This window comes from Erinaceus europaeus, unplaced genomic scaffold (genome assembly GCF_950295315.1).
Source record: "Erinaceus europaeus unplaced genomic scaffold, mEriEur2.1 scaffold_619, whole genome shotgun sequence".
In the NCBI taxonomy this organism is placed as follows: domain Eukaryota; kingdom Metazoa; phylum Chordata; class Mammalia; order Eulipotyphla; family Erinaceidae; genus Erinaceus; species Erinaceus europaeus.
The window spans coordinates 27997-34007 of record NW_026648165.1 but is presented as its reverse complement, the minus strand read 5'-3'; positions in this window follow the sequence as shown (position 1 = coordinate 34007).

Genomic DNA, 6011 nt, shown 5'->3' with positions numbered 1-6011 from the left:
CTAAGCGCACATGGCACGAAGCCCAAGGACCGGCATAAGGATCCCAGTTCCAATCTCCAGCTCCCCACCTATAGGGGGGTTGCTTCACAGGTGGTGAAGCAGGTCTGCAGGTGTCTTTCTCTCCCCCTCTTTTTTTTTTTTTCCTCCTCCAGGGTTATTGCTGGGCTCGGTGCCTGCACCATGAATCCACCGCTCCTGGAGGCCATTTTTCCCCCTTTTTGTTGCCCTAGTTGTTGCAGCCTCGTTGCAGTTATTATTGCCATCGTTGACGTTGCTTTGTTGTTGGATAGGACAGAGAGAAATGGAGAGAGGAGGGGAAGACAGAGAGAGAGGGGGAGAGAAAGATAGACACCTGCAGACCTGCTTCACCGCCTGTGAAGCGACTCCCCTGCAGGTGGGGAGCCGGGGGCTCGAACCGGGATTCTCTCCCCCTCTTTGTCTTCCCCTCCTCTCTCTATTTCTCTCTGTCCTATCCAACAACAATGATATCAATAACAACAATAATACCTACAACGATAAAACAACAAGGGCAACAAAAGGGAGTAAATAAATAAATACTAAAAAAAAAAAAAAAAGAAATGTGTGTCATGTTTGAGTCATTAATCACTTTTTGTTTCCAATAATAAAAAGCTACAAGTACTTTCTGATACAGGCATCAGAAGTAAAAACCCATATTTCAAAAACAAAACAAAAACCCCATATTTCCTAAGTGTAACCAAGTAACCAAGTTCTGACCATTTTCACATGAGACATAAACAGAAGTGTTATATGACTTTAAGGTAATTATTTTAAGGATTTATTTTAAATTTTTTAATATTTATTGATTTTCCCTTTATGTTGCCCTTGTTTTGTTGTTGTTCTTGCAGTTTACTACTGTTGTTGTTATTGATGTCATCGTTGTTAGGACAGAAAGAAATGGAGAGAGGAGGGGAAGACAGAGATGGGGAGAGAAAGATACTGTCCTCCTTCACCGCTTGTGAAGCGACTCCCCTGCAGGTGGGGAGCCAGGCTCGAACCAGGCTCTTTACGCTGGTCCTCGCGCTTCATACCACGTGTGCTTAACCAGCTGCTTTACCGCCAGACTCCCAAGGAATTTATTTAAAGGAACATTTTGTCTTCCTTTACTTTCCCTCTACTATTGTATAAACTCACATAATAACAGGAATTCCACTGGTGTTCTTGCAACTTGTAAATGGAAACTATTTGCTAAAACAGATTATAAAGATAGAGAAAATTAGGTCTCTGATATATATGGGATTGCTTGGCTAATCTTGAGCCATTAACCCTTCCCACAATATTTTTATGTCAGAGAAATGTCTTTCATATTTTATTCACTGTTTTATTTGAGATCCAGTGTACCCAGTTTAATTTTTATTGATCATGATTGTTTTGTCAAATCTAAGAACTCTGCCTTGTCTTGACTCTCAAAAATATTTTCCCATGTTTTTTTTTCTAAATGTTTTAAAGATAGAGATGAATGGTGATGCACTGGGTAGAACACATCTATTACCATGCACAGAGACCTAGGTTCAAGCCCCTACTCCCCACCTGTAGGGGGAAAGCTTTGGGAGCAGTGAATCAGAGCTGTGGTGTCTATTTCTCTCTCCTCCTCCCCTCTCATTTTTCACTCTACCTACATTAAAAAAAATTAAAGATTTATGTTTTACATTTGAATTTCAACTATTTTGGATGGTCTTTATCAAATTGAAGTAGTCCTCTCTGTTTTTAACTTCCTGAGCTTTTATCACTAGTAGGAGGTGAATTTGGTTAAACGCTTTTCCTGCAATTTACGCAGTTAGATGTTTTTTCATCATTAGCTTATTGATATAATGACTACCATTGACTGATTTACTGATTTTCTTTTTTTCCTCCAGGGTTATTGCTGGGCTTGGTGCCTGCACCATGAATCCACCGCCCCTGGAGGCCATTTTTTTCCCCTTTTGTTGCCCTTGTTGTTGTAGCCTCCTGCGGTTATTATCATCGCCATTGTTGATGTTGTTCGTTGTTGGATAGGACAGAGAGAAATGGAGAGAGGAGGGGAAGACAGAGGGGGAGAGAAAGATAGACACCTGCAGACCCACTTCACCGCCTGCGAAGCGACTCCCCTGCAGGTGGGGAGCTGGGAGCTTGAACTGGGATCCTTACGCCGGTCCTTGTGCTTTGTGACACATGCGCTTAACCCACTGCGCCACCACCCGACCCTCCCCATTGGCTGATTTTCTAATGTTGAAATGGCTTTGCATACCTGGAATAAATACCATTGATTTATGTCATATAATTCTTTTCATATATTGTTTGTTGGTCTCAGGGTTTTGTTTTTTTGTTTGTTTTTTGAGGATTTTTGTATATAAACTCATGAGAGACAACAGATCTGTATTAAAAAATTAATACTGTTTTTACCTTATTTGGGTATCAGGATAATAAAATCTTTATTTTGGAAAGGTTATCTCCTCTTCTATTTTCTGGAAGAGACTATGCAATCGCTTTTTAATTTTTTAGATATTTAATAGAATTTCCAGTGAAAATATATGGACATGAAGAGTTCTTTTTTTTTTTTTCCTGGAGATTTCTAACTACAAATTCAATTTCTTTAATATTTAATTTCTTTGGTAACTTGACCCATATTTCATTTAAGTTGGAATTATTTTGCTATCTACAGAGCATATCTCTTCTTTTGTTTCTGACAGGGACATTCTGTATTTTCTTCTTATTTCACCAGTCTCATTTTAAGTATCAATTTTTAAAATTATTTATATATATATTTTTATATTTTATATTTATTTATTCCCTTTTGTTGCCCTTGTTGTTTTATTGTTGTAGTTATTATTGTTGTTGTCATTGTTGTTGGATAGGACAGAGAGAAACGGAGAGAGGAGGGGAAGACAGAGAGGAGGAGAGAAAGATAGACACCTGCAGACCTGCTTCACCACCTGTGAAGCGACTCCCCTGCAGGTGGGGATCCGGGGTTGGAACAGGGATCCTTATGCCGGTCCTTGTGCTTTGCGCCACCTGCGCTTAACCCACTGCGCTACAGCCCGACTCCCTATTTTTTATATTTATTTCCCCTTTTGTTGCCCTTGTGTTTTTATTGTTGTAGTTATTATTGCTGTTGTTATAGATGTCGTCGTTGTTGGATAGGACAGAGAGAAATGGAGGGGAACACAGAGAAGAGGAGAGAAAGACACTTGAAGACGTGCTTCACCACCTGTGAAGCGACTCCTCTGCAGGTGGGGAGCCGGGGGCTCAAACCAGTATCCTTAACGTCGGTCCTTGTGCTTGGCACCATGTGCGCTTATCACGCTGAGCTACCACCCGACTCCCTTAAGTGTCAATTTTTAAGTTTTCTCAGGGACTAGCATTTAAGACTTTTCCCATTTTCCTGATTTCAACTTCACTGGTTGGTTTCTGCTCTTAACTTTATTAAACTACTCTACTACTACTTGCCTTAGTTTTATTTTGCTCTGATTTTTCTAGTTTCTTAAGATAGGAACTTAGAGTTTTCATTTGAAGTCGTTCTCTTTTCTAATGCAAGTATTTTAGTGCTATTGATTTCCCTCTCAGAACAGCTTAGCTGCCAACTATATATTTTAATATACAGTAATTTTTCTTTACACAGTTCCATGTATGGAAAAGTCTTTGGTTTTTGAGTTCATAATGTTTATGGATTAGAAGAATAATATCATTATAAAGAGGTGAGAGAATAAAATTTAATCATTGTCAATAATTCAGCAAATCAAATATAAGTCACAATATGTACTAAAAAAAAAGTTGAGACTTGAAGGTAGTCATTATATTGCCTTCCTGATAAACGGAAGTATCTATCCCATGGGAGAGTTTATTTCATAATTTTTCTTTGTATTTATAGTGATTGACCTCTTCTTTATTTTTTAAATTTCTTTATTGGAGGATTAACGGTTTATAGTCGAAAGTAAAATACAATAGTTTGTACATTCATAACATTTCTCAGTTTTGCACATAGCAATTCAACCCCCACTAGGTCCTCCTCTGCCATCATGTTCTAGGACCTGAACGCCCCCCACTCCACCCCTAGAGTCTTTTATTTTGCTGCAATACACCAACTCTAGTCTCTTCTTTATTTTTCAAAGGTACCATTTGCTTTTTTAAAAATTATCTTTATTTATTTATTGGATAGAGACAGCCAGAAATTGAGAGGAAAGGGTTGGACAGAGATGAAGAGAAACAGAGAGACACCTGCAGCACTGCTTCACCACTCGTAAAGCTTTCCCCCTGCAGGTGGGGACCGGAGACTCAAACCCGTGTCCTTGTGCATTGTAACATGTGTGCTCAACCAGGTACACCACCACCTGGCCCCACCATTTGCTTTTTATACAAAATTAATTCAGATAGATATTCCTGCTTTAAAAAAAAACTATGTTGTGCGGTGGCGCAGTGGGTTAAGCGCATGTGGCGCAAAGCGCAGGAACGGCGTAAGGATCCCGGTTCGAGCCCCCGGCTCCCCACCTGCAGGGGAGTCGCTTCACAGGCGGTGAAGCAGGTCTGCAGGTGTCTATCTTTCTCTCCCCTTCTCTGTCTTCCCCTCCTCTCTCCATTTCTCTCTGTCCTATCCAACAACGAATTGCGTCAACAAGGGCAATAATAATAACCACAACGAAGCTACAACAAGGGCAACAAAAGGGGGGAAAAATGGCCTCCAGGAGCGGTGGATTCATGGTGCAGGCACCGAGCCCAGCAATAACCCTGGAGGAGGGAAAAAAAAAAAAAAACTATGTTGTAAAAACATAAGTCTCATCATGAAAGTTTTTGTTTTATTTTGTTTTGTTTTTATCTACATCTACTTTTCTGCCTTTATTACTGAAAGAAGGATTCAGAAATTAAGAAATAGGGGTTAACAGGGAGTGTTCCTGGACCATTTTGGTTTGCAAGAGACACAAGGAATCTTGCTCACTTGATTCATAATGGCCAAGCAACCAGAAATTCTATCAAAGAGACTGCAAGTTGAACTCTTGTAAAGTTACTCTTAAAAAGTTGGGCTTGGCTTTGTAGTTCTTGGTCAGAATTTCACAATTTACATTTTTATTGTATATTGTCATGGGCATCTGTTGCTTTCACCTGTTCTATGTCCATCTCTTCCTGTGGTACTAAGACCCTAGTTTTCTTTGGTAACCTACCCTTAATTATTGGTCCCTATGGTTTGGTAAGGTTCTCACCCTTATTCCTAAAAACTGGGGGTGTTATCCAGTCTGACTAGTGAGAATTTTTACCACACCATTTGCTCAGGAATGAGGAGCATCAAATTAAATTTAATCTAGCAAGTCAAGAATGCCAACATCTGGATTTATGCCAGAAGTAGTAGGAAAAAGAATCTCTTTTCTTAGATGGTTAAACCAATAAAAGTCAGAGCTTCTAGTAAAAAAAAAAAGGGGGGGTGGAATTTCTACTTGAAAATAAAGTAGAGAGAGAAGATAAAGCTGAAGATATTACATCATCTCCTCAGCCCAGAATTAATAACTTTTTTCTGGATGGCAGGAGTATATGGCGTCCATGCGTATTTATGTATGTATGCACACACATACATGTATGCACAGTGTTTATTCTGTGAAGGGGTTCAGTTCACCAGGATTTTCATGAGGATGACAGCATCCTGTCACAGCCACAGAAAAAGCAGTCTCCAGTAAGTTAGAACGGTGCTGGGTTGAAGGAGGACCTCCAGCCCAGTCTGTGCTGCTTGTTTCTTCAGAAGGACTTTGACACAGGTGAGTAGCATCGAGAGCTGACTATTTTGGTTTCTGCCAATTGGGATTATTTGCCAAACTCCCAATGATACCAGTGGGAGCTGTGCTGCGGGCCAAACTAGATTCTTTATGACCATGTATTCATCAGGGGGAAAGCCTTTCCAATGCAAATGATTTAAATGGAACTATATGTGCACTCTGCTGCCTAAATAAAAGCTTTTACAGGTAAGCCATTCAGGCTCAGTTAAAAGTTAGAAAACATGATCCATCAGGACAGTGGCTGCAACCCAACCCCTG